We start from the raw sequence: 26,369 nt of genomic DNA, 5'->3' as shown, positions 1-26,369 counted from the left end.
TAGTGTAGCTGAGAGAGAGGATCTAAGAGTATTTGAGACTGCAGTTTGTGTTATTCATTCTTGGGGCTGGGTTATTCCATGTGATACTTCTGTATCCTTCCACCACACTCTCACTGTAACTTAGGCATATGTGTACATGTATGCTCCCAAGGAAATATTTTAAGATTTACAAAATAATCTTAAAACTAGTAACTTTTGTAATGTGAATTAAGCTAGAGGTTGTCTAATTGTGAGTATATTCAACTAATTTTATTTGAAAGTTCATTTATTTAATGCTATATGTCCACTAGTAATTAGATGAGGACAACCATCTCATCTAAGACATCAGATGAAGGAGAGAAGTACATACTGAGCTATGCTGCTACTTTTTTATTAGCTATATTAATTGGAGGAACACACAGGATTCAGGAATATTAAGTAAAAGATGTTACTCAAGACTACTCACATTACATATAATTTATGTTCCTTACCCTTAGGCTAAGCAGAGTTTGCTGGAACAATGATTCCAATATAGCAAAGAAGTAGATGCTTATGTAACCTATGTTGAGAACTAATTGTATATGGTAAGTGTTTCTCTCATTTGCTTTGAAGATATTCAATGATAATCACTCCTCTAGTACTCTTGAATTCTATGTATTTTCCTCATTTCCTGTCTCTGTTTTATATTTCAGGTCTGGATGAACATCACTGCTCTCATTACAATCTCAGAGATCATCACTACAACTCTGAGCCCTATGACTTCTACTCCATCCCATTCCATTTTTCAACCTCTTCTCCTTCATCTTCAAGCTAAATAACATCCAGTAATGAAAAACTCTAATATTAACAGTACTAAATTCCTTCCATCTAAGCCTTAAACTTATACCTGAACATCGAGTGTTTTAAGTATAGCACATTATGAGGATATATGTGTCACAGCTGACATATATACAAACACACATACACACAGAGGCAAATGCATATGGAAAGAAAGAGAGAGAGAATGCTGACAAATGAAGAAATCTAAACTTCTTTTCATTACAAAGAAGTATTATGAGCTGTGAATGTCAGCATGGATAATGATGTGGTTGAGAAAATCATGAAAAGACATGAATGGTATTCTGGCTTCCCCACCGTAACAGTGAATATTCATGGGTATGCTGCTTATCTGACTGTTACCTGAAAAGCTTTGACGAGACACAGATGGTATCTTACTGTGCAAAGAAGGAAATAACAGTAGGTGAACATGAAGATATCTGTTTTTCTGTAGGAACTTAACAACTTTATAAAAGCATTACTCTTCTCTAGTTCTGTAATCTCACGTTCCCCAAATTGACAGCATACTGAGTCATTTCTCTTGTTCCTATGTCTTTATAAAAATGTAATGAGATGTCTATCAAAATTTTGCATTGTTGTAAAATGAGAAAGTTTCTAATCCAGCCAGAGTACAGCTAAGACAAGTGCATCATATATTATCAATCTGTGACTGAAATTATTAATATACGTTCTAAGTTCTGAGAGCATTTCAATTAATAATTCCAATTGTTTGGCTCATTTCCATTTGAATTTAAATTCAGGCACTCTGCAAGCCTGGTTTAGTCTACGTATTTAAAATCTATATAACATCAGCCTCACTACATGCAAATTGTGAGCAAAATCTCTCTAATTACTCTAGAACAATGAAGTCAGGATAATTTTCTAAGTAAAAGTAGTCAACTTACAAAGTTACTGAAATGCTTATCATTTGAATGACTGTGTAATTAAATTTTCTTTCTCAGGAATCAATCTATCTTTCTTTCTCTTTCTTTCTTCCATCCTTCCTTCCTTCCTTTTTGTTGTTGTTGTTGTTGTTGAGTAAAAGTAGATTTACTTAAAAAATGTACACTCCCTAGACAGAGTATAGGCTGTCTCTGAAGGCAAGAGAAAGGCCAAGAGGTGTGCGGTTGGGTGTTCAGTTTAAAGTAAAAAAAGATACACACTCCAAAGACAGAGTGTGGGCTGTCACAGAAGGTGAAGGAGCAAGAGGCATCTCAGGAATATTTCTTGTAAAATCCAGGTATATTGCCAGGATATACACCCAAGTTGATAGCACTTAACACATCATTTGCAGAGTGAGAGACTCAGAAAACTTAATGAAAAGTAGTGTAACAGTAAGGACTGAACAAAACGGAACATAGAAAAATATCATATTTGGAGGTGAATTCTAGGAAACAAGACTATAGAAAAAGCTATCACTCAGACCCCTCACCATCACTCTATTTTGCAAGTTTTATTTCTTTCACATAAGCTTCTATTCACAGACTTTAAAAAAGAAACTGGAGTGTCTTCTATCATTCTTAAAACATAATCTGTATCTTCTTATCTCAAGATCTTGGAACAATATTCACCATTTGTGATCCACACAAGTGCCCCTTTCTTCATCAAGATTTGCCTCATATTTTCAGTATAAAGCACTCTCTCACTTCTCTGAAAACATAAATAATCCATCAATACAATTCTTAATGCTCTTATTACATACAAACCTAAAGCTATTAATAGGCATGTCATTTCAATTTCCAGGTTGTACAATTTTGATGGGGAGGGCTGTTCTAAAATGTTTTTGTATTACTCATATTACCTAGTATTACACTGGTACAGTATGGCTTAATGCATGTTCTAGAATGGGAAAAAGTAAAGGAAGGAAGGGAGGGAGGAAGGAACGAAAGAAAGAAGAGAGGGAAGGAGGGAGGAAGAAGTAGGTAGAGAAGAGAAATAGGGATTAAAAAGGCAATAAAAATATGGGTAAGTAAGTCTAGAACCTAGAATAATATAACTTGGCAATAAAACCTAGTTGTAGCACACAATGATAACAAATGAACAGACTATAAAGAAAATTTTAAAATACATAGTAATTTCACCTTAATTTTAGCCTGTGTAGAAACTGAGACTGGTGTTAAAGACACAGAATTACTGCCTTATATTCCATTCATCTTAGTATTCTTTTATGATATTACTATATATTATATTACATGAAATGTGGACTTCTTAGATTACACATAAATAAAGGAAAAAAACTGCTAACTTTTTAGTGACTAACAGACATATCTATGTTTGAAGATATGGATATACAAAATATACTGCCTTATATATTTTCTATCTTTTAATAATATATGAACACCCTACTTTCAATGCATTAATTATGCTTGGGATATGATTTATTAAGTCCCTTAAGGTTACCTAGTATCTTTCAGCTTATAAATGCTCTATCTATGACTGTAGATGGATTACATGAATATGTGTCTGTGTGTGTGTGTGTGTGTGTGTCTGTGTGTGTGTGTGTGTGTGTGTGTTGGGAGGAGTTATTTGAAAACCGGTTCTTACTGAACCCATAGTGTTTTGCTCCTGAGAGATAGCAATAGTATTAACACAGAATTCACATTTCATTCTCTTTTTAGCACTGTTCTTTTGGTGCCGTTGATTTTAATTTTTGAAATTAGTTTCCCTACTAGAAGTTGACATGAAATATGTGGGGAAAAGCCACTTTTTAAATTCCAGAAATTAATGTACAAATACAAAGTGGGAAAAAAAGCAGAGCTGTATCTTGAAGTATTTTTTCTTGATATAGCCTTATAAAATGTAAGCTTTAAGGGATATTTAGACTGAGAATGGGGAATGTTCAGAGTTCAAAATGTGATTTTAATTAAAAGAATTTGAATCCAAGTATGAATATGGCAAGCCTCTTTTCTAATATGTTCTTTTCAGATATTCCCATAGTGGAAAATGTCCACAGAAATGAAAGTTAGAGAACTTATGCACTATTTTCTTTTACCTCATTATTTTTATGTATTTTTAAGTAGTTTTACTCTGCAATATTGTGTGTATCTTTGCATTCCTCAGTAATTTCTCCTGAATAACAAGGGAAAAGCCGCACTGATCAAGATAGCTTTAATATTCCCATTCCCCCAGGTTGAGTAAACTGTAGGCAAGTTTATTCTTGACTCTAGGTACTTCACCTCCCTTTTTCAATTAGTATTTTCTTTAGAAAACTTTTCGTTGTTAATTCTTTCTTCACCTCTTTCACATGTCAATTTTCCCCTAGCCTCTAGCCAGTTTTACAACCCAGGAAATTCTTTCTCATGGACCTAGTAGCCATCCTTTTGAAATGTAATCATCAAGAAAGACAGTGCCCCTCTCTCTTGGTCTCCGTGGGAAGACAGGAACCTAACTCCCAAAGGCAACAATTAGCAAATATAGTAACCTAATCACGTGGAATATCTTCCCACTGACTTTCTTCAGCATGTTCCCACTATTTTACCCCAGAGTATTAAAAAAAACAAAACCTCTTTTGTTTCAAAAGAGTTGAGTTCAATTTCTCTCCCTGTTGTAACAGTTTTGAATACTCTTTCTTGCCTATTTAACTCTGTACAGGGCAATTTTTCTTCAGCAGAAACTTAGTCAAGTATTGTTTTGGAACTGGGTTCCATTTTGGAATCCATTTTTACATTACAAAAAAAGCAAAATGATCACAAAATAAAACAAAATTCAAATACACATTTCTACAAACATTATATGCATCAAATCAGGCACTGAATATCAAAGATATAAAAATTCATAATTTTTACATTGGTAATTTTTTTTCTAAATGCACTGGATATAATGCTCCTAGAATAAAAATCCTTTGTAGACTGACCTGAAGATATTTCTGCCAGATAAAACTTTTAGACATCATTTCAAAGATTTTAGACCTTTTAAAATTAAGTTAGTCTGTTTGAAAGTCATTGTACAAATTCCCCTAGGTTCTTAAAAGTTAAGGGCAGTTTCATGGTTACTTGTTTAATGGTCTGCTGCCCCTTCTATTTCAAATACTCAGCTAAGTCAGGTTTTACTAAATCAATCTGACTTAATATCTAAGTTGGTCATAAACGAGTTTTTGTTGTTACTAAAAATGTACTATTCATTGCTTTCCTAAAAATAATTTTTGTCTTAGCCAGAAATTAGATGGTGAGATTTTTAAAGTAAACTATTCCCACATATTCCCACATAAGTTGTTTTATTTTGACTCCATTTTAACCACATTCCACAGAGAAATTAATCAAACTTAATTTTTAAATGTATTCTTGAAAAAAAAAGAGTGCTTATGATTTTTAATTTTTTGTCCCTTTTTTTATTATAACCTCAACACAGAAATAATATTAAAGAAAATAATTCTGTAAATGATTTATACTATCCTTTTGAAGTTGTTATATAAACCAAAAATTACACACCTCTGAATCTCAATATAAACTTTCATCAATCAAAAATTATCACCAAGGATGCTCAGGAACACTGACTAAAATTTCCCTACCTACAGTTCTGTGTACAGTATCATTTTGCCAAGAAAGATAGTCAACATGTTGCAATTTAGGTATAAACTGGGCAATGATAAAATCCATTTGAACAAGGTATTTTTAGAAAAGCTCAAGAGCACTTAGATGACTGTACCTTCAAATTCCAACTAATAAGAAGATACACATAAATTTTCACCCCAAGTAAATGATTCTTTTTCCCAGAGAAACATACTTCTTATACAACCCGAAAAAAATAGCAAAAAAAATTTTCTTGTGTTTAGAATGCACATTCTTTTACTTGTTGCTATTTCATTTTTTATTAGTTGGAAAGTCAAGCCTTCTGGTAGCCTAGATAGTCAAAAAATCAGGTGCCTGAGTTGCATTGTGAGTTAATCACAGGATAGAATTAGAATGGATAATGCCAAAATAAATAGACAATTTTGTGTTTTAAGTACACAGTTTTTAACATTCAAATAATTTAAACGACTACTTCAAAAGCATTATCTAAACTGTAGAATTTTATCCTTAATAGTGTGGTCTTCTGCCACAGTAAATGCCTTCAGTTTTCTTAAAAAAACAAAAAACAAAAACTGCTAGTGATTTATTTTAAACTGCAAACTATTTTGTCATATGTATTTGGCATATAATTTTTTCCTTTCCAATTTTTCTGGGCAATTCTCTTTGAGGGAAGGCATTTTCTTCAAAATAAAATTATGTTTACATAGTTAAATATAACTTCCCAACACATATGTGAAAGAACATTAAAAAATAAACTGATTCAAGCAAAACTGCCACCTACTCTCTTACTGCCACAGGGAATACAATATCTGACAACTTTTGTAGGATGTGGAAAGTTCCTGAAAATCAACGTGTAATGCTAAACCCCTCACCTACTTAATGGGGTTACAAGAGCAAATGCCGGAAGCTCCGAGAACTAAGAAACTTGAGGATTTGACAGGAAAATGATGTTAATGTGGTGGGGGTGGGAGCAGGGTCCAACCTACCAAGAGCGAGGCATCAGACTGTTTGTATTTCTTCATAAATCTAATGAGAAGGGGTTCAAGGAGACCTCTGAGAAGAACTGAGTTTACTGGAGCTTAGAGAAATTAGTTAACTGGTGTCTGATTCATGGTTGGCAATTTTAAAGGGGTAGGGTGAGGGTCTAGATAAAGGGCTTTGCAAGAGATTAAGGACTGCAGCTGGGAGGTAACTCTGTGATCCAACCAAAGATGAGCCTAAAGTGAGTACAGATGTGAGTCGCGCAAGAGAGTGTGGATGAAACGATCCAAGGTCCTGCTCAAGAGAGCCACCAGAGGAGTGAGGAGACCTCAGTAGTAAGATGCTGGCTGTACAGCCATATCCGTAACAACAGTGAAAGTCAGCAACCAAATGGAGAGGGCACCAGCCTGATCAGGGAACTGCCAGTAAGGGCTAGCCAAAGTTTGGAGTTTGCAAAAAATCTACCAAAATGGTGCTCAGAAGTAGCCCAAATCAGCTCAGGATAGTATGGTTGAAAGACCCTTTCTTCCTCTTTACCTCTCCTGCCTCTCCCAGAGTCAAACCTGAATAGGTAAAAAACACTACTTAGCAAGCAGGCAGAATAAGCAGAGACTATGGCAAGGAGAGAGCAAAGGTATCAAAATCCACAATCCAAGGCAACAAGGAAGAATTAGATCTACAAAAGTGAAATTCATAGGGGAAATAATAAAGTTGATTTCCATTAACCTCACAATTCCTACATGTTTAATGTATTTCAGAATGAGAGCTAAAATATTTGTCTGATTAAAGAACAAGATTAGCAAGAAAATCTAAAGGAAGGAATAAGTGTAATGACAGTAAAAGTCAGTTATTCTCCAATCCACTAGGTAGCTTGGACCCTGATTTCACCAAATAGCTTTAAGATGAAAATTATAATGGTGGACATACATTTCTATTCCACTAACAACAATAAAATGGATAAAGACCCATCTGCCATCTTTTTTATTTAATCATGCTAACCCCTAATTATTTCACTACAAATTTGCTATCAATTCATAGTTTCAAGGTGCATATATTTCCATCATGTCATATGTATCATAAAAGATGGCTACATAAGTCAACTCTGGTTAAAATCAAATTTGGGTCAATATACAATTAGGCTATGAATATGCATCAGACATTAATATTCCAAATAACACGTATTCTTCCAGTTCTGTCAATATGGCTGCAGTACAAATCTAATATAATTTGCTATTCTCACAGAGTGAAAATTAATAAAAAAAATTTATTCATCTCCAGAGTATTATTCCCATGACAAAGACCACATGAAAACAAACAAACAAAATTGAATTTAAATCCATATTTCTTCCAGGTATTTGCCAGCCAAAAAATCAACAAAAATAAAAAAAAAAAAGAGAGTGTAACTGAGAGAGAATATGTTCTGCACAAATGAGAGTGAATTAAAATCCTTCACCCGTTTCTGTAGAGATTATGTATTTTCATAGTTTTAGTGAATGTAATGGCCATACACAGGGAACTGCCATTAATGAGAATTTGGTACTTAAAAGTATTAGATTATTTTCAGCACAAGACGTATCTATCTGAAACAACTGACAATTAAGAAGCTAAATACACTCAGCCACAATAGTGAAAAATAGAAGGAAAATATTAAAGTGACTTAGATTCTTGGAAATGTTTTTATAGATTCCTTTCACCTTTATTCTATGCTAAAGACTTACTTTGTCTAAAAATAAGTTGAACTCTAGATGGTCATTTCCCTTGAAGTTTTTCCTGTGTCAGTGTTGCAGAATTACAGAATAATGACTTGAAAATCACCTTACAAGAAAACATTGTGTCTTAACTTTAGGGGGAAATGAGAGATTTGTGACAAGAAAAATAAGGAAGTTGTATGTTTAGGTAGATAATCATTGAAGATTAATTGTATTTTCAGTGTTTCAACAGGAATTATAAATACAGGTATTAAGTAGCCTCATTAAAAATAATTCCTTATTCTGGCAACAAAGAGAAGAATTGAATGCTAACACTGATGCCATTCATAATAGCATCAAAAACACCAAATACCTAGGATGAATACCAGAAAAATATTAATTCTTCTAAATAAAATAATAATAATGATAATAAAACAGATGAGAGAAATTAAAGAAATCTAAAAAAAATGGAGAGATATGTCATATTAATGGATTGGAAAACTGAATATTTTAAAGACATTAAAATCCCTTAGAATTTATTAATAAATTCAATACAGTACCAATAAATATCCCAGAAATTTTGAAGAGACTGAAGAGTTAATTTTAACATTTGTATAAAATTTCAAAGTGCCAAGTACATCTAAGATCAGCTTGAAGAATGCAAACTACATTGGAGGACTGCACTATTAGGTATCAACATGCATTCAAAAGCTACAGTAATCAAGACAATACGGTATTGATGCCATCTTGACAAATAGTCAAGTGGAACAAAACAGAGTCTAGGAAGAGATTCATTCATAAATGATTCATGATTCTAAGCCAATTGAATATGGATATTTAAAATAAATGAAATTTGACTACTACCTCACAAAAAGCACAGAACAGTGTCAGGCTGTAGAAATAAATATGAAATATAAAATAATAATACTTCCAGATGATAATTTAAGAGAACATTTTCAGTATCTTGGGAGAAATAAGAGTTTCTCAAAGCAGAAAAGAAAAGTTACCAAACTTAACGGAAAGCTAGATAAATTTCACTGCACTATGAAAATAAAAAATCAAACCACAGAGTATGGTAGGATACATTTGACAAAAGTCTTACATCCAGAGCATATAAAGAACTAAAACTCAATAGGAAAAATAAAATAAAATAAATTCCAAGCAATTTTTAAACAATGGGGAAAAGACTTTAAAACACATGTCACAAAAGAGAATATCTACATGGTCAGCAAACATATACAAAGATATTTTGTCTTTTTTTTCAATTATAGAAATGCAAATTACATTTACAATAATATATCATGAACACCTATCAAAATGACTAACATTAAAAAAAACAACAACCTGACAATAGCAAGTATTGAGGGGGAAGGTTCTCAAGGCCATAGATTTAAAAATCTCAGGTAGAAAATGAAAGTCATCAGGAAATGAGGAGCTGCCAAGCAGTCCCTATTTTCAGTCTTGAGTTTAGTGATTGAGGCAAAGCCTCTGATACAATCCTACTCCCAAGAGCTGCTTTGCAGTGTTTCTTAGAGAAAAATGAACACTCAAGACCAACCTTAATTACAGGGCTCTAATATCCTAATTGGTTTCAGCTCAAAACCTTATAAGTCAGTTCTTTTAATTCATGTATGAAGGCATTTCTCAGCATGCAAGGTACCTTATGAGTTCTGGACTAGGAAGTTCTAAACACTACTATCATGAGTGCTCAGAAATACCTACCTAACAACAGAAATCAGAGCAATATAAAATGAACAATTATGATAAAACCAAAATCAAGATTTGATTAAAAAGAAAATAATATTGATAAACCACTAGTAAGGTATGTAAAAAAATAAAACAGAAATTACTTACATCAGGAACCAGAGAGATGATATTACTAGAGCTCCTACAAACATTAAAAAAATAACAAGAGACTGTTGTGAACAACTTTCCCCAGATGTATCTGACTCAAACAACAAAATTTACCAAAAGACACAAGGTAAAACAGGAAAGACAAATAGCTTTATATTTTTTCAAGGAAATTGATTTTTTACCTAAAACTACTCCACAAAGATAACTCCCAGTATGAATGACTTCACTGGTTAATTCTATCAAACAACAACAATAAAAAAATAGAATTCTTGACTTATTAAGAAGAAACAATCTAAAACAAACTTTTCAAAAAAAATTGAGGGGAAGGAAACATATCCCTTCTTTTTTGATGACACCAAACCCAACAAAGATATATTAAGGAGATAGGTATGAATTATGTCCTCATTACCTTACAGGCAAATATATTTAATAATAAAAGTATTAGAAAAATGTTGGCAAATCACACCCAGCTTCATATAAAATGGATAATACCTCATGACCAAGTTAGTTTTATACCAGAAATGCAAGGCTAGTTTAACAATTACAATAAATCAAATCCTAGTAACAGCATGAAGGAGAAAAAAATGAACAATATAGAAAATTTGCTTGCCAAAATCAGATACACATTCAATATTTAAAAAAATCAGCAAACTAGAAATAAAAAGTAACTTCCTCCATCGGATAAGCAACATCTAAAATAACAGTGACAGCAACCACTACGAGGTGGCAAAGGTATCCGTTCTTAGCACTTCTGTTCAGCATAGTGGCTAGAAATCCTAGCCAGTGCAGTAAGAGAAGGAACACAAGGCATTCGATTAAAAAGTAAGAAACACACTACTCCTATTCATAGACACATGGTTATTTATATATAAAATCGTAACGAATGATCAAAATAACTACAGACAGGGTGGGGGGGGCAGGGAGCAATGGGTGAGGGAGATATAAAGGTACAAACTTTCAGTTAAAAAATAAATGACTCACAGGCATGAAACATACAGTGTGGGGAATATAGACAATAGTTCTGTAATATCTTTGCATGGTGACAGATCATAACTAGACTTGTGGTGATCACTTTGAAATGCATTGAAATATCAAATCACTATGTTGTGCAACAAGAACTAACACAGTATTGTAGAACAATCATACTTCAAAAACTAACTAGCTCATAGAAAAAGAGATCAGATTTGTGGTTACCAGAGGCAGGGGGTGGGGAGGGGGAACTGAATGAAGGCAGTCAAAAGGTACGAACTTCTAGTTATAAAATAAATAAGTACTAGCGGTACAATGTACAACATGATAAATACAATTAACTCTGCTGTATTTTATATATAAAAGTTGTTAAGACAGTGAATACGAAGAGCTCTCAAAACAAGGAAAATTTTTCCCTATTTCTTTAACTTCAAATCTGTATGAAATGATGGCTATTCACTAACTTGAATGTGATGATCATTTCATGGTATATGTCGGGCAAATCATCATTCTGCAAACTTTAAACTTATACAGTGCTGTATGTCAATTATATCTCAACAACACTGGAAAGAAAAAGAAAAAGAAATAGATAACTACAGACACACCTCGTTCTACCATACATTACTTTATTGTGCTTAACAGATACTGTATTTTTTAACAAATTGAAGGTTTATGGTGATCCTGCATCGAGTAAGTTCATTGGTGCCATTTTTCCAACAGCATCTGCTCACTTCGTGTCTGTGTCACATTTTGATATTTTTCACAATATTTCAAACCCTCCACCAGCAAAAAGATTATGATTTGTTGAAGGCTCAAACAATTGTTAGCATTTTTTGGCAATAGATTATTTTAAAATAAGGTATGTACATTTTTTACTTAGACATAATGCTATTGCATATTTAAGAGACTACAGTATAGTATAAACATAACTTTATATACACTGGGAAACAAAAAAACATGTTGACTCACTTTATTGTGACATTTTCTTTCTTTCTTTCCTGTCTTTCTTTCTTTCTCATCAAAGTACAGTCAATTACAATGTGTCAATTTCTGGTGTACAGCACAATGTCCCAGTCATGCATATACATACATATACTCATTTTCATACTTTTTCATTAAAGGTTATCAGAAGATATTGAACATAGTTCCCTGTGCTATACAGAAGAAATTTTTTTAATCTGTTTTTATATTTAGTGGCTAACATTTGTAAATCTCAAACTCCAAATTTATCCCTTCTCATCCCTTTTCCCTGGTAACTGTAAGATTGTTTATTATGTCTGAAAGTCTGTTTCTATTTTGTAGATGAGTTCATAGTGCCCTTTTTTCTCTTTTTTTTAGATTCCACATATAAGTGATATCATATCATATTTTTCTTTCTCTTTCTGGCTTAACTTCACTTAGAAGGCAGTCTCTAGATCCACCCATGTTGCTGCAAATGGCATTATTTTATTCTTTTTTATAGCTGAGTAGTATTCCATTGTATAAATATACCACAACTTCTTTATCCAGTCATGTGTCGATGGACATTTAGGTTGCTTCCATGTCTTGACTATTGTACATAGTGCTGCTATGAACATTGGGGTGCATGTATCTTTTTGCATTAGAGTTCCCTCCAGATATATACCCAAAAGTAGGATTGCTAGATCATCTGGTAAGTCTATTTTTAGTTTTTTGAGGAATCTCCATATTGTTTTCCATAATGGCTGCACCAAACTACATTCCCACCACCAGTGTAGAAGGGTTCCCTTTTCTCCACACTTTGAATGTATCTTGCCACTCGTTCTGGCTTGTAGTGTTTGTGTAGAGAAGTCACCTGAAAGCCTTATGGGGTTTCCCTAGTAACTATTTTTCTCTTGCTGCCTTTAGAATCATTTATCTTCAACCTTGCCCATCTTGATTATAATACACGTACATTTATTTGGGTTCTTCTTGTTGGTGGACCTTCTTTGTTTCCTATACTTGGATATTTTATTCCTTCTTTAGGTTTGGCAAGTTTCCAGTCATGATTTCTTCAAATACCTTTTCAATCCCCTTTGCTCTTTTTCTCCTTCTGGGACTCCTATTATGCATAAATTGGCATGCTTTATATTATCCTATAGGTCTCTGACATTGCTTTCATTAGTTTTTATTTGCTCTTCTGTTTGCTATTCTGATTGAGTGACTTCTTTTATCCTGTCTTCCAAGTCACTTATCTGTTCCTCTGCATTGTCTAGTCTGCTTTTGAAAGCCTTTAGCTCAGCTCTTATCTCTGCCACTGAGTTTTCTGTTTTTAATTGGCTCCTCTTTATAGTTTCAATTTCCTTTTTAAAGTATTCTCTGTCTCTATTCATAGTCTCTTAGTTCCTTCAGTGCTTTGATCACTCCCCTTTTAAAGTCATGATCTAGTAGACTATCAAGGTCTATTTCACTGATTGTTCTTTCAGGGGATTTCTCCTGTTCTTTTAATTGGGAGTGTTTCCTCTGCTTCTTCATTTTACTTATGTCCTTCTGGCACTATGGATTATGGAGTATCAGTTATCTACTATGGTCTTGAAGGGATTTTTTTTAAAGAGGATATGGAAATAAAACTAAAAAAAAAAAAAAAAAACCCAAAAAAGAAAACAAAAAAAAATTAGAAATTTTTTAATTTTAAAAACATTTAAAGAGAAAGAAAATTTTTTAAATAAAAAACAAATTTTTAATTTAAAAAATTAAAAAGTATTAAAAATTACATAAATAAAATAACAGAAAAAAGTTTTTAAATAAAATTAAAACAACAAAAAAAGAATGTGCTCCTGTGTAGACTGTGTGCCCTAATAATTCTGTCACAAGACCTGTTTTTAGTAAAGGATGGTTGCCAGGCCTTTCTTCCAGGTATGTTGGCTATTATCCCTTTGGTTGGGGGTGTGGCCACTGCTGTGGTGACCAGAGCCTGTCCTGGCTATTAAATGGGGCCTCTTTTTGTTCTGTGGTTGTCACAGCCCTGACAGGGGCCGGGTCTGTTCCCCTTTTGGGAATGGAGGCTTCCAGACCCATTTCTGAGCTGCGGTGCATAGTAGGCTGGGTTGGAGTGCTTTAAGTCCTCCTTGTTGACTCTGCCCTTGTCCCTGCTTTAGCTGCAGGAATGTCAGTGCACTGCCCTGGTGTCCCGCAGGTTCTCTGCCCTCAGAGTTACCAGTGCAGTTACACTGATTTCTGGGTCACACACCTGGTTCCTGGCACACTGTTGGGTCAGCACCTCTCCCAGCGCCAAACACCACCCCTGCACTCACCCCACTGCACAAACTCCACACACTTGCCTTAGAGGCCCACGCCTCCGTGCCACAGGGTCAGTGCCGTTTCCAGCGCCAAATGCTGCCTGTGAACTGGCCTTGAGATGAGTTAAGGCCGTGGGACCCAAGGCCACGACTACAGAGCATGTTTGTAGTATGCAGTAAATAATTGCTCCACGCATGCGTCAATTATATAAGATTTAGAACAAAGAAAATAGAAGTACGCATGTGCTAGAGATATTCTGTAAGCCTAATGAACAAAGAAACTCAGACCATGCGTGTGCTGACAGAAAACAGATAAAAACAGGACAGGTGCATCATAGGCGCGCACCTCCCTGTGGCAATAAAGTGTTGTTAACCCCATGGTGTCTCCGGCTGAAGTCTGTCCAGCAGTATGGCAACTCCTCGTGCATTTTTTCGTTTGGGCCGCTCACCTCCTAGAACCCCACATCAGCCTCCCTCGGCTGACACTGCCCCTGCACTCACCCCACCGCGCAAACTCCACTCACTTGCCTCAGAGGCCCACGCCTCGTGCCACTGGGTCAGTGCTACTTCCAGCGCCAGACGCCGCCCCTGTACTCACCCCGCGCTCTTTCCAGAGGCCCGAGGGTCATGCCGCTAGGTCACGGCCGTTTCCAGCGCCAAACGTGGCCCCCACACTTGCCCTGCTGTGCTAACTGTGCTCCCTCATTCCAGAGGCGGGGGTCACGCCATTGGGTCAGTGCCGCTCTGAGCAAACAGTAGGCGGGCTCGCAGAAAGAGGCCGCACCAGCCCTCACAGCTGCTGTGTAGCAGAACTCGGCTCCTTGTTTATGTTAGAGGCGCGAGTTTACAGAGGCACCAAGGCAGAACGTTCCCCTCTGCCTGGGGCTGTAAACAAATCTCAGTCCTGCTTATGAGGTTGCGGAGCCCCTGGGTAAGGATTCAGGTTTCGACCCCACCTCAGCCTGGGAGCCTCACACCAGAGAATATGGTGGCTGTGGCGAAGCCCCGCCTCTCTTCTCCCGAGAACACGCCAGCGAAGGTGCTGCGAGTCTGTGGAGATGGAGGCTACGGCGCCCCTCCCCCCAGCACGCACCCGCAGGGGCGCTTTCTTTCTTTCTTTCTTTTTTTAAGTTTTAATTTATGGGGGACCCAGGCTGTTCTGTTCTGTATCCCCTCCCAGCCACGGCACACAACACCCTCCAGTCCCCTGAGCTGGCCTCTGTGCAGTCGGCCCCAGTCCTCCGCCTGGCTCTGGCAGCCGGTCCTGTCCCACACCCGCCGGTTAGCACCTAGAGCTGGGGGTCGCAGGGACCCTTTGTGCCTGTTTCACTTAGTTCTGTCGGCCAAGGGCTGCTCTGCACAGATCGGAGCCTCAGCGAGAGGAGGCTCCCCCTCCGTCCCCGCTGACCTCTCCGTTGGAGAGGGGGAGACCAAGCCTAGAAGCGCCAGTCCTCCCCTCAGGACAGGTCCTGCACTGATTTCGTTTTTCTTATTTTTTTTTCTCCTACCAGATTTGTGACGAATTTTATCTTTTGAAGAAGACGATGTTCTGTCAAAGTTCAGCAGGTGTTCTGAGTGACTGGGTGAGTCCGTGGACGTCTCTCTTCGTGTATTTGCAGGAGAAGGTGAGCTACCAGTGTCCTTCTACTCCGCCATCTTGGCTGCTCCCTCCACTTTATTGTGCTGTTACGGAACCAAAACCGCATGATCTCTGAGGTATGTCTATACTAGAAATTATAAGTAATTTCATTACGGTCTCAAGACACAAGGTAAATATTAAAAAGTATCAGATGAGAAAAGGTTATAAATAGAAAAAAAAAATTAAAGTACAAAAAATTTCATTTCCAATGGCACCAAAACCACATAATACTTAGGAATACATTTAACAAAAGACTGCTAGAACCTCAATACTGAGAACTACAAAATGTTGCTGAAATAAAGTAAAGAATATTTACATAAATAAGGAGACATGCCAAGTTCATGGTCTGGAACATTTAATATTGTTGACATGGCAATTTAAGCCACATGTTTATAGATTCAATGAAATCTTAATTGTAATCTAAGCAAGATTTTTACAGAAATTAGTGAACCAACTCAAAAATCTACATGGATAAGCAAATGACGTAGGATGGATAAAACAATCTTGAAAAGGAAGATTAAAAGTGAAGGCCGTAGACTATCTGATTTTAATATGTACCATAAAGCAACAGAAATAGAGCTTGGCAAAGGAGTAGACGAATAAATCAGCAGAATAGACTAGATCAAGGACTGGCCAACTTAGTCTGTGAAGGGACAGATACCAATAGTTTAGGCTTTGTGGCTCACATATGGGATATCTGTTGCTGCTGCTTCCTTTCGGTTGACAATATTGCAAATATGCATCAACCGTTATCAGTCTGAGGGTCAAACACAAATAGGCCATGAGTCATAGTTTGGCAATTCCTGAAATAGAGCTAAGAAATAGACCTACGGTTGCTTTTTGACAAACACTTCAAATGAATTCAGTGGAGCAAGGAAAATCTTTTAACCTAATGGTGCTGGAACAAATGGGTATCCATATGAAAAATAAAATTTAACCTCAATCTGTCCCTCTTCCAAACACAAGAATTAATGTAAGAAGGGTCAAGGCTTAGGCATAAAAGCCGAAACTACAAAGCACTTATAGGAAAACAGAGGAGAATATCTTTGCAGCGTGAGATAGCAATTTTTAGGCAGGACATCATAGCAACGGCTATGAAAGAAAACTGATAAATTAGACTTCTGTCAAAATGTTTTGCTCTTCAAAAGACATCTCTACATAAACTACATCCTGGGAGGAAATATTTGCAAAACACATATCCAACAAAGAACTTGTATCATATACATAGATAGACAGATAGATAGGTCTCCTACAACTAAATAATATGAAAACCTTTAAAATGGACTAAAGATTTAATAGAAATTTCATGAAGGAAGATGTACGAATGGCTAAAAACCATATAAAGTACTCAGTATCCATTGATAAGACATTCTAATCCATGCAGAATTAATCTATAGGAATAGAAAACCGATCAGTGGTCATTTGGGGAATTTGTGAGGAGGAATGACTGCCAAGAGGCACGTGGGAGCTCTTTACAGTAATTTAAATGTTCTATATCTTGATTGGGGTGGTAGTTACAGATATATGTATTTGTCAAAATTGTATAGTTAATGTTTGTACATGTCAATGGAATAAATTTAACCTCAGCCATAAAAATAATAATCACACAAGAGGCAGGGAATAGGTGGTGGCATAGTTGAAAAAAAAATAGCAGGATGTTGATCATTGTTGAAGTCAGGTAATGGGTAGATGGGGTTCAGTATGACGTTCAATTTAAGTAGTTTGCATTTGAAATTTTAAGACTCCTCAAATGAGAAGTATTTGTTATACAATTTGGGTCATTCTAGATTCTCACTTAAATGGAAAAGACTTTTAAGGGTGATTTATCTTTATTTGAGAAAAATGGGACTAAAATTATCCACTTTGTTCCTAAAGGAAACAAATGATCCAGGGTTATTTTTTTTTCCTGAACTTTAAATTGCTTCCAGTTAATTTTGCCAAAAAAAGAGAAGGAGCCAAATAACACAGAAAACATAAAACCTACTTTCTGAAGGATAACTCTGAGTAGTCCTCTTTACTATGTTTAGGGACATAGCTATGTTTAAAAGTAACTCATACATGCTTGTTTCCTTTATATGGAGAAACATCATATAGAGGTTTTAATGATGTTGACAAGATGACAATATTTTTCCACAGTGGTATAATTTCCTCTCTTAAAAGTGCTATCACAGAGATGAGCATCACCTAATGTCTACATAGATAATGATAAATGTGTAATTTCATTACAAATCATAAGAATATTTACCTTATTTCTATAAAATATGCACCGGTATCATTCAATCTAAAAACAAAGTTGTAAATTTAATGTTAATAATTTGCATAATATAATTCACAGTCCAAAGTGATTCTGAAAAGGAAGTTCCTAATTTCCATGTTGCATGTTATTGGGACTCCATTATGTCACTATATATGAGACAGATGACAACATGCCAGCCTGTGACAGATGTGTCTGCTGCTGTAGATAAGCTCTCTCCAGATTTATTCTAACCATCTTCTTTGCACATGTTCCTGAAATGCATCATCTGGAGAGCTAAAAACTATACTGAAAAGATTCCATTGCAGTTAGGAGTCTAAGTGTGATTAGGTTACTCTGACAAGATGCTTTGTGCATGAGACTTTGTTTGGAATAAATTATATGGGGAAAAGCAGGTGTTAGACACTCACTTTTGCAGGTATGGACCAAAGTTGAAATGTGTGGTTCTAGAGGTAGCAACTGGGGCAGCAGCTTTCTGACTCCACTCTTCTGAGCCACGGCAAAGGCAGAATTTCCTGTAGCAGTCTAGTATGGTTACAGTTTTACAACTTGTTCTGAAAAGGCCAAAACAGTGTCTACCTCTCCTGCCCTTTCAATGATAATATATTAGTTGTTTCCACCACTGAATAAATTCCTTCTGTTTAAAATAACTATAGTGGGATTCTGGGTTTTTTCATAACCAAGATCCCTGACCAATATTACAGACATCACAAAAAATCATTTTGTTGAAATGAGTAACCAGAGGCAGAAAATTCTTCATGTTCCCCCAGGAACATATGATATGAAACAAAGTCAGGAATCGTGGCAAAATGCATGATTTCCGGGAGTAGCTGGCCCCGTCTGTGTACACATCAACTTCACACTCAGAATATTATAATAGTGTTTACTATGACAACCGCTTTTAATATGTTCAATTACTTTCTTAGTCTTAGTGAAACCATCTCCCCATCTGATACCCAGATTTGTTTACCCCTTGTGGGAATCCCACAACTATAACCTTCCTGCACAAGGAATCCATTGCGATAGAATTTAGACAAAATTTCAGCTATTAAAGGGATCAGGAGAACAGGGCTGGGTTAATAATGAGGCCATAATCTTGGCTGCCTCTGAGAATTTGGGAAGGGTTGAATTGAAGGAGAGTTTTCTGCCTGCATATCTAGTTCATGCTAATATACACACAAACCTGAGGGGGAAAATTGGGCTCGTCTTTCCTTTTTGATTGCTTAAAATCACATCACAGCTCTCTGACTTACCTTTCTTAACAAAACAAGTCAGGATACAGAACAGTTATGGCTTTGAATTTGGCCACTACTTTCCATTGATTTCTTTTAGCCTTTCCTTGACTGTGAAGCTCTGGGAGCTAGAGTTCAAAAGCAATCATGTTTTCAAAGAAAATACTTAGCTGGGGACATTCTAACAAAAACTCATGGGTTTAATCATTCTTGTACGTATTATAAAAGCTTTTGAAATGCTTGCATTTATGTAAATAATTGCACAGAAACACATTTCTTTTGGAATAAATTATTCAGAGTTCTGTTTTTATCTATTTCCAAATAGCCTCGTTCAGCTTTTGATAAAACTCACAATATACAAAGTTTCTAAGAAAAATGGAATCAGGCAGCCTTCTGAAGATACAATAATATGATTGCCTCTATCTTCCAATCTTGAAGGTAGGCTCCTGCAAGCTAGGCTAAAATGTAAATTTTAGTGAGGATTCTATTAGAAGCATAAAGGCAACAGTCACTTTCAAAAATGGCAGACCCACTGTGAGGAAAAGAGAGAAGATAATGAATCTGGCTGAGCTGGCACTGTTGAAACAGGGCTCTGATTTGCTGCTCCGCAGTTGACTCTGCAGGCTTCAATTACAGAAATCACTGGGGTCGTGCTGCTTTACAGTATAACTAGCACAACTTGCAAGTAAGTGATGTATCGAGCCCAAGTGTGTGTGTGTGTGTGTGTGAACACACATGGACACGCATGCACTACTAAAACCTTTACAAGTTAATCAGAGGAAAAGTACTTGGCCTTATCATGAAGCGGATGATCTACACTGATCCGTGTTGTTTCAGTAGGTTATGGGGCATTACTTATAAACTCTTTAACCATAAGCATGCTTGTATTCCAATTACAGGCAGAGCCCAGCACACTTCTGAACTGATGCACTAGACTCTTTTGGCAGATTTTAGACACCAGTCTCCAATATACATGCAGAATCATTTTTAGTCACAAATCAAAATTGAAAGAAATATAAATGATAGCTATAGTCTCATTAATTTTTAAAAATAAAATGAAAAGAGCAGTAAAACTATAGGGCATAGTTTAAAGAATCTTGTTTAAGTCCTTAAGATCTCGAATCAGGCTGCTGGGCTTGAACCACAACCCTATTAATCACTGGCAATGCGATCTTCAGTAAGTTACTTACTCTCCATACCCACAGTGTCCCGATTTATAAGCTGAAAAGCATACCTATGGTTCCATCTCTTGGCACTGTGTCTAGAACAACACTTATTAAGCATTGGCTGTTGTCATACGGATCAGTAGCTTTCTGGATAACTACCAGTACTTTTCATACAAGACTAGACAGTAAGTTCCTTGATTACCAGAACTGCTATGTCTTGTTCACTTCTGGATTCCCAGTATCCACGAAAATGCCTGTCATACAGTAGGTCACACAGAAAGCTTAGCTGCGTTGATATGACTCATTAGAAAGACTAATATTGAGTCCGCCAAGGCCATAGCCTCAGTTTACTTTGATTAGACCCTTCATTTTATTCTCTTTGACTCTCTTCCACTTCTACTTTAGCTAACGGTAACAGGGGAGTGTTTACATTGGCCTTTCAGCTCCTTGGGGCTAAATCTGTTGTTTATTTTCTACTTCTACTTAAGTTAATGACAATAGACTTAGTGTATTACATTGACCACTCGGTTCTCTGGGGCCAAAGCTTTTGTTTACTTATTTCTAATGGTGACCTAATAAAGCCCTAAGGTCATAAGCAGAAGAGTGTTTACCAGAGATTGAAGGCATGTGATTGGCAAAGGAGACTGAGGAACTCAGAATCGATAAAGGTCAGTAACTGAACTGAAGAACAAAAGTAAGTGAAGGCATTTGATACACTTCAAAATAAATCTCTAATTTAAATATATACATATATCTTATAATACATATAATAATAAATACATAGAAGATATGTATATCTCATAAGAGCTTCCACCTTTGTGGATCTGCTTTAAAATGGTCTTCACCACAGTTGTCCCACAGAAGAACTGATCTGTGCCGTCATAGATTTCTCTAAAATGCCCAGCAAAGCATGCCAGGTAATTTCAAGCTGGGGGATCTGGATGAGTAAGACATCTCGTTTCTCCCAAACTCCTCAAGGGACATGTGTGGAAGTGAGTTCTGATGGTTGGTATTTTGCCTGAAAAGGATGAGTTCCCTTTAGTTCCCAGGTTGCCTATCCTCTAATACTCTCAAATACAGAACTCTCAAACTCTAATATTAGTGCCTATTACCGGGGAAACTGCCTTTATCAAGCTGTTTCACCTGGATTTACCACCCAGATTCTAGCCACCAGCATTATCGCATTACATTGTCTACAGCTACATTATAAGGACTAGGCAACACTTACTTGCCAGCATATTGCATATACATAAGGATGCACAATCTGTTGACATGCACTATATGTTACAGGCCAGGTAGGGACAAGAAACTCAGACCTGGTCATGGCCTACATACTTGCTTACTAACACTGAATTCCATGAGAGCAGGAACCATGGGTACAAGATTACCAGGAAACTTAGAGCTTAACACACTGCCTGAAAACACAGTAGGTATCCTAATTATTTGCTGAATGAATGAATGGTTTCAATACAACAAAGTATGTCTCAGCCAACAGCAAAGAGAACAGCATTGTTAATAGAAAAAATAATAAGGGGTCTTTCCAATCAAATGAGAAATAATACATGAATGGCTAGCTATTTGAGGCTGTTTGTGACTATCTTTCTGCAAGTTTAAAGCCAATGTTTCTCAAAGGGAAGCCCAAGAACTATTTGATCACCTGGATTGCTACTTAATATTTCAGATTTCTGGGACTCCTGCCCCCCACCCTGACCTCTATTCTGACAACACTGCCCAGGAATCTGCATAATTAACAGTCTACCCAGGTGATTTTATTTACACTAACATTTCAAAACCTCTTACTTTACACGCTTAGATAAGCATATGGAACAAGTTGTGTAAATACACTCAAAAAGTAAGACATCAAATAATTATATTTTTTAAGTTAAGTGATTTTCTATTTGGGTAACTAAACAATTCAACTCTAAGAAAAAGCCTTTTTTGGAATCAATGTAAGTTTATCCATGTAGCCAGTTCAAAAATAAATATTTGAAAATACACAGCTTTCTTATACCCCAGCAATTTTTTTAATTAGAAATTTTTAAAAATTTAAATATCCCATTTATAACAGCAGCAAAAACTACACTCACACATAACAAGATATGCATAAGAGATATGATAAGAAACAATAAAAAAAAAAAGAGGGAGAAAGACTTGAACACAGTAAGACGTCCCTAATCCTAGATAGGAAGATAGAATATTGTTGAGGGTTTCCATTTCCTCTAATCTACAAATTTAACATGATTCCAGTTAAAACATTTTTGAGAGTGTTTAAGACCTGACAAAGTGGTTCTTATGTTCATATGACAGAATAAATATGAAGAGACTGGACAATTCCACAAAATGAGAGTAATTAAGACAGACTTTCCCTGTTTTGAATTATAAATCTACTGTAATTATAGGCTATATAACAGAAATAGGTACATAAATATGAAACAAAATAAGAAATCCTGACATAGGTTACAACTTATTCTGAGATTAAATTTTTTTAATAAAGTTAACATTTCAAGTAAAAGGATACTTTCATATTTTTAAATTTAAAACATACTTGTCATGAATTTTGGATAGCCATTTGAGGGGAAAAAAATTAAATCTTACTTAAATTCTTATTCCATAAATAGATTCCACATGGAAATTCATTTCATTTAAGTGAAAAATATAAAACCATATATTAGGAAAATAAGTGAGTAAATATTTGTATTCTTACAGTGCTAAAAGTGGAGTATGATATTAAAGATATATAAAGGAAAAGATAGACAGTTATTCTACACAGAAAAGTTAAAATGCAAAGCACTCTAGAAAATCTGTAAAACAAAGAAAAATCCCGAAATAAGAAAATAAGGCATTTTGCTTTATTTATTGTAAGGTACAGTAATAACTTTGATTAATGTTTCTTGTCCCAGCATAATTATTGTGTGCCTCCACTCACCACCAGAAGACTCCCAATCTTCACAATAAATTGTTTGGTCACCCTATTTACAGACAAAGGTTAATACCCTTATTAAACAAGAGCTTTTAAAATCAACAGAAAAAAAATGGATAGTCTAATAGGAATTGAAGAAATAAAAAAAATCAAATGGTCAATAAATATTGGAAAAAAATAACATTCAGAAAGAAAAGGAGGGAATAAAGAGAGAGAAGAAGGAAGCAGGGAATAAGGAGACAAAGTAAGATGGGAAGAAGAAAAGAAATACTCCATGTTGGCAAGAAGTTGAAAGACTCAAATTTTAGCTGTGAAAACAACTTTTAGTATAAATTTTATGAGGAATTATTCAGCAGGAATTCCCTTTGTAGAAACTTAGAGAATAGTGGAGTTTAAATTAAATGATATTCACTGAAGTTACATAAATTTTTTTAAAAGTTGGACACAGTCAATACATTCAAATAGATGTTAAAATTCATTATCACACTATACATACTAGCATAATATATGACCAATAAAAATGACATAGAGATGTAATTATTGGCATGGGCAAACCGTGAACGTGTTAGAACTGGTGAAAGGTCTTTATTGGCACAGATAAACATGAAATGACAAGACAAAGTATGACATAAGGCATGTAGTATAATCTCTGTAGGGTCAATGAAAATTGATACATGTGACTCTCCTGTATATACACTTACTATGTCAACTTTTGCTACAAATGTTTTTCCATTGATAACTGAAAACTTAGAGTGAGAGATTAATAAGTATAATATTAAAAGCTCTCTCATGTCTGGAAAAACACCAGTATGTTACCTGTGAAAGGACAAATAAATATATCTTTCTTTGTGTATATATATATATCTCCACACAGATTAACAGCTCAACTCAAATAGTTTCAGAAGACATATACCTTGTGCAACATACTAATTTCTTCCAAATCTTCTTGACTTTTCTCCAATATTGAGTCAGCAGTTTTACATGTATCTCTACCTTTAATTCCTTCATTTGCTATTGCTTTTGCTTTTGCTATTGAGCCCCTATATGGAGCAAATGGAATTGACGCTTGAAGTATCCTGACCAGACTCATGGCTTTACTTGTTCAAACTCTATTTACTTTGCTCAATTCAATCTTGTGGGTTCAAGAATTTAAATGTGAATTTCCATTCTATACCATGAAAGTATGTCCCAAATACTTGCTGAATTCCTGACTCAAGATATTCTATTTAGTAATGAGTGTCTCCCCTTTAATGAAATAGACTGATAAATACTATTAACACTACAATTCTTTCTCCCCAGTCGTCAATTCCCCTTAAGCAGAATTTTACTAAAAACAGCTTTATCCTGCTGGGGATAATCAGTAAAAGTGGCAATATGAGGATGAATAAAAAAAAGAATAATAAAAGCAGATGGCAGAGCCAGAGTGCAGATTTTTACCCTAAAGCCTTGGAAGAGGGAAAAGAATCTGAAGTAAAGCAAACGTAGAAAGGCCCTCCTGTGGCTGTAGGGTGAGAGAATGCAGAGGTCAGTTTAGGGGGTTCAAAGAGTCTGACTCTTTGCAGCTATTCCTCTAGGACTCTAAGGGAGTAAGAGGTAAATCAACTACTCTGAGATAAAGAATTAAAGGTATTGAATAGTATCTGACCAGGAGGAGTAAGCTTCAGATACATGTTGTTTACATGGAAATTCAGAGAGGCTTCTAGCAAAGGACAGGAATAGGTTCACAGAAAATAATGGCAAGGAAGGTGTGAAATTAAAACATGCAGAGTTTTCCTTTCATATTTTCATCACATAATATTTTGCCCATAATGCTTTATTTCAGAAAATACCATCTTAAAAAAAAGGGGGGGGGAGTTCTTCATATGTTTCCCTGCAGGCTAGTCTCAGGGAGTTTCTACTCTCCTTTCTGAGATGCCAAGGAGATTTCATTTCAGCTAAAACCTCAAGGGGAGTTGGCCAGAAGATTTGGAAAAACAATTATTTCTGGCAGAGGAAAGAGCTACTGTAAATATCCCAAGGCAAGGATGACCCCAAGATGTTTGAGAAATAACAAAAAGGCCACTTTCTTGGAGAAATAAATTAGGAGTAGTGGCTGAGTGATGGGCTCTGAAAGAGGTCCATGGGGCAAGTCACAATAGGGAGTCTGGTTGATATTCTAAGTAAATGAGTAGTGTGAGATGTTTTTAAGCAGAGAATTGGTATGATTTGACTTATGTTCTTAAGAGATGTCTTTGCTATGGAGAACAGAGTACAGAGGAGCAGAAACGGAAGCAAAGAGAGATAGCAGGAGACTCTTGCACATTTATGAGCAAGAAATAATGTTGGCCTGGACTTCGGTGGTAACAGTGGATTGAGAAAAGAGGCGGTGCTGGCAAGAGTTGACTGGATTTGCTAAAATTCTCAACATAAATGGTAAACCAGTACTTTTTTTCCTAATAAATATTGCATACATAAATATTTTTAAATGAACACTGTTTGTATACCATCAGTGGAACATAAATGTACTTCAGGAAGCCTGCCAATACAGCACCGTGTAAATGCAATCACAGGTAGACACAAGATCTATTAGGCATCTGAATGCTTCTTCTCTTGACATGGAATACCACATAGAAAGCACATTGCTTCTGGAAGGGAGGGTATACCTCAGTGGTAGAGCACATGCTTAGCATGCACGAGGTCTTGGGTTCAATCTGAGTACCTCCATATAAATAAATTAATAAATAAAAACCTAATTTCTCCCCCCCCCAAAAAAATTTAAAAATTAAGTAAAAGTATTTTTTAAAAAGCACATTGTTTCTCATGCTGCATTATTACTGTGGCTTGTACTTTTTTTGCCATTTCCAGTTAATTTTATGTTTTGCCTCCCTAAATAAGAGCATTGTCAGTTGCTAAATATATCTGCACTAATTACTGCAGCTTTGAACACCGATATCCAATGTAAAGGGAAATGAAATTCTTACTTTTTTTTCATTTTAAAAAATAAGATAACTACTACAAAAAAAGCTAACATGTTAAAAAATATGTAAATTGGATAAAAGAGGGGGTTCAGTTCAAAATATTTAGAAATAGTGTCTGACTATAGTTTTTAAGTACTATAACATATGCAACCAATAATTTGGATGCTGGC

General features: G+C 35.7%; 1 protein-coding gene across 1 annotated transcript in view; it reads right to left on the bottom strand.

Annotated features, from left to right (window-relative positions):
* The window catches only part of LOC102539006 (protocadherin-15), a 379,801-nt gene extending 364,184 nt beyond the window's left edge, over nucleotides 1–15,617 (bottom strand). The window contains exon 1 of the mRNA XM_072971518.1: nucleotides 15,540–15,617. The gene's annotated coding sequence lies outside the window, so the exon portion shown is untranslated. The remainder of the gene's footprint in view (nucleotides 1–15,539) is intronic.
* Nucleotides 15,618–26,369: the final 10,752 nt, after the last annotated feature.

The sequence above is a fragment of the Vicugna pacos genome, chromosome 11 (genome assembly GCF_048564905.1).
Source record: "Vicugna pacos chromosome 11, VicPac4, whole genome shotgun sequence".
Taxonomy (NCBI): domain Eukaryota; kingdom Metazoa; phylum Chordata; class Mammalia; order Artiodactyla; family Camelidae; genus Vicugna; species Vicugna pacos.
This window is presented reverse-complemented; position numbering and strand designations above follow the sequence as displayed.